Genomic DNA, 13,678 nt, shown 5'->3' on the forward strand with positions numbered 1-13,678 from the left:
GTAGTCTTTTTGTACTATTCTTTGACCATGATCAAGGGTCATATTAATTTATGATCTCTTATTCTAAAAAAAAAAAATCTACCTGTTGATACTGTTGAGACTGCTCGCCCATTTCTATGGAAAATGGAGGACTCAATCGTTTTGATGATATGGCTTTTTGCCTTTTTCCAACTTTCCAAGTACTAAGGAAAGGATCCAGCAATTAGTTTTTTCAGCAGAGTCACAGTTGCATATAATCATAGTTACATTTGTATAGTTGTGTATGTTTTTTTATGTTGCACAATTTTTTACTTTGATCCCGGTAATAATAGAGTTCAAAAGAAATTGAAGGCTGTTAAGGGTTTAGGATTCAATTTTTTTTGTTTTTTTGTCAAGGTTTACTATATGACTAATAAATTTGGAACTAAACAGTTGTGTCAAGTTTGATATGTTAATGTGGCAAAAAGTTAGAGATTGAGACTGATTCTAGCATTTTGGCTAATCTAGTTAAAGGAAGCTGCTACAATCTCCACCCTCTTGGCTCTTTGCTCTAGGCTATAATGGATACTCTTGATGAGGTGAGCGCAAGTCATATTTATGGGAGAAAAAATCACAAACAGTTCCTGAACTATCGGTTACTAGTAACTTTCGTACCTCAAAACTAAAGAACTAAAATAACCAGCCGGAGAAAAAATACAGCCTGTCTGACAACAACACCCCTAGGGCAAAGGGCCAAACGGAGAAGAGAAGAAAAAAGTGACGGTGCTCTACGGTTTTCTCGATGTGTTTAACCAAGATTAGGTTGAATTAAAAAATAATAAAATATCAGTTTGAAAAAGAAAAAAAAATAATAATAATAAAATATCAGTTTGACAAAAGTTGAAGTATTAATTTAAAAAATAAAATAAAAACTATTTAGTAGTGAGCTTAAAGAAACCCTAAAAGAAATATTATAGATCGAAGATTGTCACTAAAACATATAAATTTTATGAGACACGACCGTCTCTAATTGCAAATGCGCTTCACTTCAAAAATGAGCGCGCGCTCAAGAATATATATAAAGTAGGAATTGTCCATCAGAAAGAACACGTGGCAGCATATAATTTGTCGTTGACCTACCTAGCTCCCTTTTTCTTTATTGTTTGTTTTGGACAAACCCAGATAGATAGCGCAATTTCTTTTACCTATATATAGTCTCCACTCCCCCTCTCACCCTCTGCTTCACCACTCCACTCTCCTCCGCAGGCGAAGCACCAGACGCAACCAAATCTCTCTCCGACTCTTCTTCTCTGCTTCAGGTTCGTTCTCCTCCCCGAAGATTCTCCGTTTTCATTTCCGTCTGATATATGTTTTGCTTTCTCTCTAATTCTTCTAGCTCTGTAGATTTAGATCAAAGGGTGTGGGTGTGAGTTTTGTTTGTATGGTAATCAATAACAACCGGAAGTCTGTGGTCTGTTTTGTATGGTTTTAGGGTTTATACATGAAGTCTGTGGTCTGTTTTGTGTGGATTTAGGGTGGTTTATACATGAAGGCTGTGGTATGTTTTGTATGGGTCTAGGGTTTATGCAAGAGTTCTACTAATGTAGGCATGGTTAATCAATTGGAGAGATTTCTATGTGGTAATTCTTTGTGGCAAAATGGCTTTAGAAATTTCCGTTGGATAGAGAGAGTCAGAAAGAACAAGAAGATTGGGAGTTTTTCAGATGATTCATTTCTTCTCCAAAATGGAGTATATATATACATCAAGGACCTACTAAACAACTGAATAATATTCCTATTCCTAATAATTCTGCCACTACTGTCTACCACCATTGTCACCCACCGCACCATTGTCACCTACTGCTCCACTATTCTTTGTATGCCACCATTCCACTACTCACACCAACACTCCCCCTCAAGTTGGTGCATACAGATCACGAATGCCCAACTTGTCAAGTGAGTCATGAAAAACTTTAGTCGAGAGAGCCTTTGTAAGAATATCTGCCAACTGTTCTTCAGTAGGAACGAAGGGAAACAAAATGATCTGTCCATCCAGCTTCTCTTTAATGAAGTGTCGATCTACCTCCACATGTTTCGTGCGATCGTGCTGAACAGGATTGTGAGCAATTTCAATTGCAGCTTTGTTATCACAATAAAGCGGCATAGCCTTTTTCTGTCTGAACCCCAAATCATTCAATAAATTTCTCAACCACAACATCTCACAAAGTCCTCGAGCCATTCCTCTATACTCTGCTTCAGCACTAGAGCGAGCCACCACCTTTTGTTTCTTGCTCTTCCAAGTAACCAAGTTACCACCCACAAATGTGAAGTAGCCCGAAGTAGACCTCCGATCTGTAATACTACCTGCCCAGTCTGCATCTGTGTATCCGGAAACATCCAAGTGACTGTATTTTGAAAAGATTAATCCCTTCCCTGGAGCAGACTTTAAATACTGCAAGATACGAAATACAGCATCCATATGGGCTTCACTGGGATTATGCATAAACTGACTCACCACACTAACTGCATAAGCCAAATCTGGTCTAGTGTGGGATAAATAAATCAACCGTCCAACTAACCTCTGGTATCTCCCTTTATTTGTAGGTACTTGATCTAAATACTCTGCTAACCGATGGTTCTGCTCGATAGGAGTAGCAACCGGTTTACAACCAAGCATACCTGTTTCTGCCAGCAAGTCTAGGACATACTTTCTCTGACTCAACACAATACAATCCTTGCCACGAGCAACTTCAATTCCCAAAAAATATTTCAAATTACCCAAATCTTTCATCTCAAATTCAGAGGACAACTGACCATGTAACCTTTGAATTTCCTCAATGTCATCACCTGTCACAACCATGTCATCAACATAAATAATCAAGGCAGTCACTTTACCACACCGATGTTTAAGAAACAAGGTATGATCTGAATTGCTCTGTCGGTACCCAATTTTCTTCATGAACTTGGTGAACCGGCCAAACCAAGCTCTGGGAGACTGCTTCAAGCCATAAAGCGACTTCTTCAATTTGCACACCACCTGCTCTCCAGTGGAAGTACCATATCCAGGAGGCAAATCCATATAAACCTCTTCATGCAGATCACCATGCAAGAATGCATTCTTAACATCAAATTGTTGCAAAGGCCAATCAAGATTAGCAGCTAACGAAAGAAGTACCCGAATTGTGTTAATTTTGGCCACTGGTGCAAATGTTTCATCGTAATCCACTCCATACTTCTGAGTATAGCCTTTAGCCACTAATCTTGCCTTGTACCGGTCCACTGAACCATCCGAATTATGTTTTACTGTATACACCCACCTACAACCAACTGTCTTATTCCCGGGTGATAATGATACTAACTCCCACGTACAATTCTTCTCAAGAGCATCCATCTCGACTGTCATTGCCTTCATCCACTTCTCATCTTTCATGGCATCCTGCACTTTACTAGGAAGAGACACAGAAGATAATTGATTCACAAAGGCTACATATGGTTTAGATAACCTATGGGTCGACACATAATTAGCAACAGGGTATTTAGTCTTAGCACTTAGAGTAGGTTCATAGTGTTTCGGAGGTTGACCACGGGTTGAACGACTGGGTAAGGTTTTGGTAGAAACACTACCTGACACAGAAGGACTATTAGACAATGAAGGATTGGGACATACCTCGGGTGATGATTGAGCAGGTGAGACCGCTGAAGAGGAGGGAGAGACTGAAGAATTGTCTAAAACACCATCAGAAGACGGCAGAACCTCATCTTCCACTTGATCGGAAATTGTCTCCCCGGCCGACCGGTCAGACTGATCCGGTTGACCAGTTGGTAATTCATTGCTCAAAGCTTCTTCTCTGGATGAACCCCTGTTTTCCCTATTTTCCTTTTCAATATTAGACGATGGGTCCTCCAACTTTGAGAACTCAGATGCCAGATACTCATTTTGCCTATTAGACAAATCTTCATAATAACAAGACTTCTCCCCCTGACTAGGAGTCACAGGAGGCAAGAAATAACAAACATCTTCACTGAAAGTAACATCCATGGTGACATAAAACTTCTGGGATTGAGGGTGATAACATTTGTAACCTTTCTGATGAGACCCATACCCAACAAACACACACTTAAGGGCTCTAGCATCCAATTTTGTCCTTTGATTTTTATACAGATGAACATAGGCAACACAACCAAAGACACGAGCAGGAAGAGTATTAAATGATGGGATAGAAACATAGTTAGACAAGACCTCAAGTGGGACACAACCTTGAAGAGGGGCAGATGGAAGGCGATTAATAAGATGAGAAGCACACAAAATGGCTTCTCCCCAAAGGTACTTAGGCATGTTAGCACTAAGCAAAAGAGATCGAGCCATATCCAAAAGGTGACGATTTTTCCGTTCAGACACCCCATTTTGCTCAGGTGTCTGTGGACAGGAAGTTTGATGGATTATGCCATGGTGTTGGAAATATTCATGAAAAGAATGATTAATAAACTCACCCCCATTATCGGAACGAAAAACCTTAACATGAGCATCATATTGAGTACGAACAAGACTATGAAATGCTGTAAAGGCAGAGAAGACAGAATCTTTGGACTTAAGTAGAACCACCCAAGATAATCGGGTAAAGTCATCGATGAATAACACAAAATATCGCATTCCAGAAAGGGTAGAATGTTTAGAAGGACCCCACAAGTCTGAATGAATTAACTCAAAAGGCATAGTACTAGAATGAAAGCTCGAAGGATAACTAGACCTATGACTCTTAGCCAAAGCACAAGTTTCACAATGCAAGCTAGAATCACTTATTCCCAAAAATAACGAAGGCATGGACTTCTTCATAACTCCAAAAGATGGATGACCCAAACGCCTATGCCACAACCATAACTCACTCAGTCGATCAGAACTCGATGTCAGGGCTAAAGGTTGTTCTGTTTTTTGTGTTTGTCCTGCGTACATGCAATCCAAATGAAACAGTCTCCCCCTCAGGTCTCCCTTGCCCATGATCACCCGATTGCATAGATCCTGAAAAACAACATACATTGGATAAAAGGTTACTGAGCACTTATTCTGTGAATTCAATTGAGATACAGATAACAAATGATGAGACAACGAGGGCACATAAAGGACATCATGTAAAACAATGGATGGTGTAACCTGAATAGACCCAATACCTAAGACCGGAAAAGACACACCATTTGCATTAGAGACATGAGATATAGAAGGAGATGACATAGACACAAAGAAAGACTTGTCGTAGGTCATATGATCAGATGCACCTGAATCAATTATCCATGTATCACTACCAGTAAAGTCAGAAATATGTAAAGCAATACCAATTTTACCTCGAGTTTCCTTAGTCAAGGAAACAGTACCCTTAGAGAGGTCTTGCCCTTCAACACCATAGAAATCAGGTTCTGGCACCAGTTGGACTGCTGCTTTGCCTCTCTGACCTCTACTTCCTCCTCTCCAACCGGAATGGTTAGAATTAAACCTTCGCAGCTTAGGACATTGATTCTTGAAATGACCAACTTCCTTACAATAGTTGCAAGTCATTTGGTTATTGACTGGAGCCATCCCTCGGCTATAATTCTGATTCTGTTGGTACCCCTGACTTCGAGGTCGATAGTGACTTGGAGATGGAACATGAGATGAATTCCCATACTGAGGAGACAAAGATAAAGGTTCAGGTGATCTAGCCTGGACTGCTAAAACTGAAATTTCAGTATGAAGACCCTTTGCAGCAACTTTGTTGGCTTCATCTTTTCGAATATAGGCAAAGGCTTGCTCCAACGTTGGAGGAGTTGCAAGACGCAATAACTCATTCTTTGCCCCTTCCAAATGAGGATCTAGACCAGCAAGAAAAACATGAACACGCATCTTATCTTGCTCACTCCTGTAGGAAGTGATGTCTGCTTCACAAGTCATAGGATTAGGATTTCTCTGATCAAGTTCCTGCCAGATTGTCTTCAAATTTGCATAAAATGTTGCAACAGGCTGTCCACTTTGAGTTATTTTGAAAGCTTTGACATTTAATTCATGAACACGAGCAAAGTCACTTCCATCATAATAAGTAGCAGCAACAGAGTCCCAAATTGCTCTAGGAGAATCAAAATTAGCAAATAACTGCATTACCTCTGGAGTCATTGCTTTTAGAAGAATTCCCATCACGTTAGTATTTGCCGTGTCCCATTCATCAGCTTTTGGTCCTGCAGCAGGTCTTGCAGTGCTACCAATAACATAACTCCATTTTCCAATCCCTTGAATATGGATCTTCATAAGTCTTTGCCATAACTGATAGTTGCTACCATCAAGCTTGACACCAAAGCTTGAGTTATCTGTTACATTTTGAACAATCACAACTTCACGAGCCATAGATGTAGCTCCTTCAGCCTGAGAGTCACTGAGGATCAAATCCACCATCTTACTTCCTTTTTAAACACCCCGTCAAACAAACTATAAATACAAAGGAACGAAAGTAAATACTTTTTTTTTTTTTTTTTTTTTTTTGGTACCTAAAGAAGGATTAGAGAACTGAGAAGGTTAAAAGTGGTGGAATGAGAGTGGTGGATAAAAGAAAAAGAAGAAGTGGTTTTTAAAGAAAGGAAGAAAGTAGCGGACTATCACGTGGTGGATAAAAGAAAAAGGAAAGGAAGTTTCTTCATAAATAAAGTGATGGCAGGCACCCTTTTTTTTTTTTTCTCTCTCTCTCTCACTTTCTCCGATCACTTTCTTCTTCTTATTTTGCTCTGGTTTTCTGTTTTTTTTTTTTTTTCACTCTTCCTTTCTCCAAAAAAACAGCTCACTTCACACAAGAAACACACGATCCAATCTGCAAAAGGATTGGGTCTCTGAGAAGAAAAATGGATCCTCAATGGATCCTCCACTGATCAACGAGGCTTCATTTTCGGCGGTGAACCCAGCGGCGTATAGTGGTGTGTCGGTGTTGCAGCTGCACTCCAAATTGGCTCTGTTTTCTTTAGCCTTTCACTATTAATCGGTTGCTCGGAGATCAGCAGAGGACTGGAGCTGCAGAGCCAGAAAGGAGAAGAGTATTAATCGGTGTTTCCAGTGATGGCTTTGTGCTCCTCTTGAGAAAGAACAATTTCTGGGTTGGATAGTGTTTTATCGGAAGAAAGGAATTGGCTAGTGTCTCTGGTGATGGCTAGGTGTGCCTTAATCAAAAGAACCCAAAAGAGATGGCTTTAGTGATGGCTTTAATCAAAAGAACCCAGAAAGGAGAAGAGTATTAATCGGTGTTTCCAGTGATGGCTTTGTGCTCCTCTTGAGAAAGAACAATTTCTGGGTTGGATAGTGTTTTATCGGAAGAAAGGAATTGGCTAGTGTCTCTGGTGATGGCTAGGTGTGCCTTAATCAAAAGAACCCAAAAGAACTCAATCTGTATTAATCAAAAGATCCCAAAAGGCAAAAGAAACCACAGCGGAACAGAGTCCAAATTGGATCTCTGCTCTGATACCAAGTCAGAAAGAACAAGAAGATTGGGAGTTTTTCAGATGATTCATTTCTTCTCCAAAATGGAGTATATATATACATCAAGGACCTACTAAACAACTGAATAATATTCCTATTCCTAATAATTCTGCCACTACTGTCTACCACCATTGTCACCCACCGCACCATTGTCACCTACTGCTCCACTATTCTTTGTATGCCACCATTCCACTACTCACACCAACAGAGAGAACCTTTGTGGATTGCTGCAATCAGAAGCAATTATGGCTACCATGAAAATGGCTGGATGAGCAGGTTCACAGAGGGTTTGTACAAGTCTTTGGGAAAGTGAAATTTTGGGCAATTGAGCCAGTCTGTTCCTATACATTTTTTACATTATCGAGGATTCCATAACAGAATAATAGAAAGTTACTTTCCTCCTGTGAGCTGTGATTTTGATTTTGGAAAAACTTGAACGATGAAGAGGGGCTGTTGGTGGTGTAAGAAAGAGTGAAGTTGAAAGACTCTAAAGTTAATCACAGATCTTTGTCTACACAAATGGAATGGTCACACACAACATGTTTTTATTCTTTATAAGTTATTGTCTAGCTATGTGTGAATGCTTGTTACAAGATTAAATTTTCTGTTGAATGTTGTGGATTGGTTTAAACCTAAGGTTTTGTGTATTTACTTCCAAAGCATTGCAGTTTCGGTTGTGTGGCTGCGTCCAAACAAATTCTCTCTCTCTTCTGTCTAGCTCATATCTAGGTTAATGATATATGTACATGCACTTATCTGAAATTTGACACTCTTACAATTGTCCGCTACTAAAAAGAAGACGTTGATTCCTCTCCTCTTTCATCACTCACAGCAATTTACATCACCACATCTCCTATCTTACTTCATCGTTCACCATATGGTCCTCTCTCACCAAACTATCAGACACTCTGATTCTAGTTAAATTCTTTTATTCTCTACCATTGGGCGATCCTCTTGGTCGAGTATGTTTAATTATGCTCTATTTTCTTTCTGTTTATTAGTAACACTTGGGTCAAATATGAATTTAATGTAGATGAATCCCCTTACTGTAGTCTTCAAATCAGTAAACTCCTCCTACATATGATTTCTTTGTGGGTCTGTTTGCATGTGCCTGGTCTTGTCTGTTGAGGATTGGAGCAAGCGAAACTCATCTTCCTAATTAGCAGTTGGTATTACTGTTGTTTGCAGGATGAATGTGCCTCCAGAGGACACACCGGCTCCGGAGTCACTGAACACTTTGCGAGGGTATGCTGACAGTTTGCGTCTCCTTCTTGGCTTTGATACCATTACCATCCGCCACCATGTTGATATGGCCGTGCTTGTTGACTTTATTCGCACCCATGGATGGAATGGAGTGGTCGAGTTGGAGACCAGATGTCAGAAATTTGGGGTTCTGGCTTCAGCAGAGTTTGCTATTCTAGGTGTTGACTGTGTCATATTTGAGCTTCAGTGATGTTGTAGACATTGCACTATTGCTGTAGTGAACTTTGTTAGTAGATGTGCCATGTAAACCTTATGAGCAGTTTTTGGATGATTATGATTGCGCGGTTCAGTTTGCACTTTGCAGAGGAGAGAAGAATAGAACTTTATTTTGAATTTTTGATTAACCAATCTTACTATTTTAGGCTTTTAGCCTCTGTTTACTTTAATGTTAACTCTATTTAATGATAGCTAAAATATAGTAACAAAAAAAACAAAAAAACCGACTTTCTTCTTTTTACAATTAAAAAAAAAACAATTTATTATGGGCCACCAAACTCTTTACATGCACCTTTGGTCTTCACAACTATTGTTTATTTGCTGTATGACCCTGGGAGGATATGAGTGATGAAGGTCACATATTGGACGAAACAAAGCAGGCGCTGGGACAATTTGATCACTGCAGCTGGGAATTTGTCAAGCAGAATTGCAATGAAGTATTGAAGTTGCTCACCGATTAGCAAAGGAGACACTTTAGCGTGATCAGTCGACAGCCGTAACTTTGTTTGAGGTCGGGGCCATCATGGCTTCACCAGTACATCAAACTAAATGTAAGAAATAATTAGTTTGTTGTGCGTGTGAAATTTGATGCTCTTTCTGTGTCCTATCTCGGAAAGGTTTTGATGAGGCTAATATGTTCCTAGATGTGTTGATTGATATTCCAATGAAATTCATCTTTGACAATTAAAAGAAAAAAAAATAATACTTTGAAGCATAAGGGACTGTAGATTCGGGAATCGGCCCGGATAACTGGTTCAAACGGAATTGGGCCGCCGATGAAATTCGAAGACAAATCAAGGGACTGTAGATTCGGTCATTGCTGCAGGTGGCGCCTCGGAGATAAGAGGAGGTGACGCCGCTACATGGGTTGGCGAAACTGGATTTGGAGGGATTGCTCTAGATCTTAATTTAAGTTGAAACCAATAGTGATATAGCAATCCATGCCAAAAAGAAGAAGGTAGTCGAAAACCACAATCCTCAGTATAACAAAGAACTCTTTGATCTACAAAGCACAGGGGAGGGCCCTAAAGATTTAAAATTTGAAGGTAAAATTCTGGGGAAGACCCCCTGAAACAATATTGCTCAGGCTTGAAATTTAAGACAAACCAGAAATCACATCCAGGCCTGGAAAAACTAAGAATCTAAACAAACAGAAGGACCAAAAACAATTCTCAGTATAAACACAAGTAATTAGTAATTAGTCCAACACATTTGCTAATCCTCATGAAATTCACTTTAAAAAAACATACGCATTTAGTCATCACAAGTGCCTAGTCAAGTAAAATTGAACATAATAGACCAGCAGATAGTCATCCCATCAATACTTAAATCCTAGCAGATGTAGTCATCACACAAGTAAATAATCAAAACACATAGTCTGACAGCAAAAGGAGAGCATCCTACTAGTTAAGCATCAAAGATACTGAATGTCCTGATATTGGTTATTTCTCATCTCCGTCTAGAAACTACTGAGTTTCACATCCCATTGCTTCTTTCGAAGAGATTTGATCTTGCAAGTGATAGTGTCACCCACCTTCATTACTTGTGATAAGTCTGAAATTTCCCTCCCATCAACTTTAAAGTCGTCTCTCCAGAGCAAACAAATCAACCCAGCTCCCACAGTACAAATTGCTGTTTTGGAAAGCACCCTGCGAATTGTGGCCTGCACAATGCTTCCTTCCGAGAGGGTGTCGCGAGTTTCACCGGTCATCATATAGAACATGTCATCATCACTTAGTTCTTCATATTTTTTACGCCACTCTTGGAACCCTTGTATTAACTCTTCCCTTATACAGCACAATGTTTGCATCAAATAATGCAATCCTGTGCTTCTAGCATATGCTTCGATGTCAAGCTTCTCGAGGTAACTAGGTAGATCCCTAATGCTCTGCACCAGAACATCCATGTCACCATAAACAGCTTGGGCCATTTGTTCTGCACAACAGTATAAATCTGGATGTATTCTTGTATCATCCAACAGAGCAAAAAATTGGCTGCTGATGCTGCTAGCAGCAAGCATCCCACTCAGCCGCACACGCAAGAAACCAACTGCATTAACATACACCCATGCACCCATCCCATGTAATGTTGCAAACTCATTTCGAGTAGATACTTTACCAGATTTTACCAATGACTTCTTCAGAGATGCTGCCATTTGAGGTCCAAGCCCAGAAATAAATTGCAAAGGTGCAAATAACCATTCATGGTTTATAGCCAAATTTATGTCTAGGCCAACCTGGTTTGTCACATCTATCATGACCTGTTCAATCACTGCATACTTCTCGTCCGGGTTGAGATAGTTCTCATCAGGAGAATTGAGTAGTTTCCAAGATAGGATTTCTCTTCCAGCTCCACACAATGTGGCAACCATTGCCAATGGATTTTGAAGATAACGCCCTAGAGCCACAGCCCGCCTGGCAATGCCTGATGATAAGACTTGACATCAAAATAAATTCAAGCAAAAGACATCTTCACAAAAATAGCACATGAGATTTACAGGTCAATAAACATATCTGTACCTGATCGTCCAGGTAACTGCTCCGATGAAATCTCAGAATTCTCATATAGGCGAGCCAGAGATTCATCCCCATACACAATCCTTAGGGGGCTTGCTCTACTGTTAGGTTTCATCATCATTGTATCACTCACCTGATAATGGCAAGAGTATAAATAAAATCATCAGGTTTACTAACAATGTATTTTTGAAATATGACACGCATGCAGCTACCCCACCAAGAAAAATCCATACAAGATGAAATAAATTGAAAGAACAAACAGAAAATCCATGACTTCATTTCATCTGACTAATTGCACCAAGACATTTCCCAGCATTATTTTCTTTTACAGCAAACATACTTCTATTAAAAATAAAAACTTCAAAATGAAAAGGAACTTCTATCTGAAATTTAAAAAGCTAGACCAAAAAGGATAATCAGGCACAATGAAAGGTCTACTTCTCAATAATGTTTGACATGCATTTCCAGGAAATTATAATAATGTTGTATGCAACAGAACACCAAATCAGCAGCATGCTTACTTAACAGTAAACACTCACCCAAAGCAGTTGTTCTCTCAGGAGAGGACAAGACATATTAGCCGCTCCTATGATAGCGATATCAGGTTGGTGATCAGTCACAAACTTCAAAATACGTTCTTGATCACAATTCATACGCTGTTGAGTAGCTTCATCAAAGAAGGGTATGGTCCAGGTAAGAGACTCCCGGTGCAAAGTACATCTAGAATCTCCCCACATGAATCTAACATCACTAAATTTGTTGCAGGGTCCCCAGGGCCCCAACAGCAAGCCATGACCCTGGGTGGTGCAGTTTCATTCCGTTGATATGGCGGTGCCACAGAGACTTTATTGAACAAAGCCCTTCCATATTCCGTAAGCAACGAGTTTTTAGCTCTACTGACACCTGGATCACTACAGATAACAATAGTAGCCGGACCCTCAGTTGCAGGGAAATGCAAGTTAAACTTGCTGTTGATATCCTCAACCTCCCTCTGTGACTCTGCAGCTTGGAGTGAGTTGATAATTGATTCAAAAAGCTGTGGAGCCGCCTTATCATGTATGAGTCCTAGTCGAGATTCTTCCTCAAAGCGCTTAGTGTAGGAAAATCGCAAAGCCCTTTTCTGATTCTGAAACAGCAACCACTTTTTGTGCAATTCCTGAGCGGCCCACAGAATCCTGTACCACTTTACTTTAGATTTTTCTTCTTCAGGTTGTTCAGGATGATCTTTCAATAAGCTAAGGCAGTCATCTTTCCCGTACATTGCAATAAAAGGAATCTAAAAAAAAAAAAACAAGAACAGGAATAAGAAACAGACTCATATAATATATAGCTAGGAATTGAGTCCTGCTCATTGGATAACAAAAATACTTACATCCAGTTTTCGCACATGGTGCATGTACAAAAACCTGGAGATGTCATTGCTGCTCAATGGACCAAACAACAGTTCAAGTTGCTTCTGTATCCAGTGACTCTCACCATCTATGCTAATTTCTTCCGGTGTGCTTTCGTCATCGTATATCTACACACACACACACACAAAAACAATACCTTCCAATTTATTCATCTGCGGTAGTGTTATAAGTATCGAGTGCATTCCTTTTCTATGTTTTGGTAGAGTTAACTTAACCCTACCAACATGTCATGGACTCATGCCTATCTTCAATATGGGTTTTAGAAAGAAAACAAAAAATTACTGAATGAAGAGCACTCGATACTTATAACACTACGAAAACAGGATCAAATCTATTATCTATGAGAAAAGAAAACAAAAGGTGTGAGTAGTAGTGATATTTACCAGTCTCTCGGGTACATCACGAGGCCGAAATCCGAAGGCGACGTCCGCCGCTTCCATTCTAACCAAATGAGAACCGTAGCCGTGATCGTGATCGTGATCGACGTCCATTTGTAAACCAGGCGCGGATTGACCGAAAGCAATACCAAAGGGTTTTGGTTCTACCAAGAAGAAGGAAGAGAGGAATGGTAGCAATTTTCTCTTTCAGTCTTATCTTTTCTTTTCTGCCTCTTTTATTACAACCTTATCCTTTATATCCTCTCTGTTCATTTCATGCCACGTGTATTTCACATTTTAATATAATTAAAAGATAAGATTTCACTTCCTCTCTTTATCCTTATTTAATTTCACATGCATTTAATTAAGTTTTCACTTCCTCTTTTTACTTTTATTTAATTTCACATGCATTTAATTAAACAATTGATTTTCTCGTTTCTCCACTTTTTTTCT

At 39.6% G+C, this 13,678-nt stretch overlaps 1 pseudogene; it reads right to left on the reverse strand.

Annotated features, from left to right (window-relative positions):
• Window positions 1–10,217: 10,217 nt before the first annotated feature.
• On the reverse strand, window positions 10,218–13,430 carry LOC133726947 (transcription elongation factor SPT6 homolog; annotated as a pseudogene).
• Between the last annotated feature and the right edge of the window lie 248 nt (window positions 13,431–13,678).

Source organism: Rosa rugosa, chromosome 1, assembly GCF_958449725.1.
Source record: "Rosa rugosa chromosome 1, drRosRugo1.1, whole genome shotgun sequence".
Classification (NCBI taxonomy): Eukaryota; Viridiplantae; Streptophyta; class Magnoliopsida; order Rosales; family Rosaceae; genus Rosa; species Rosa rugosa.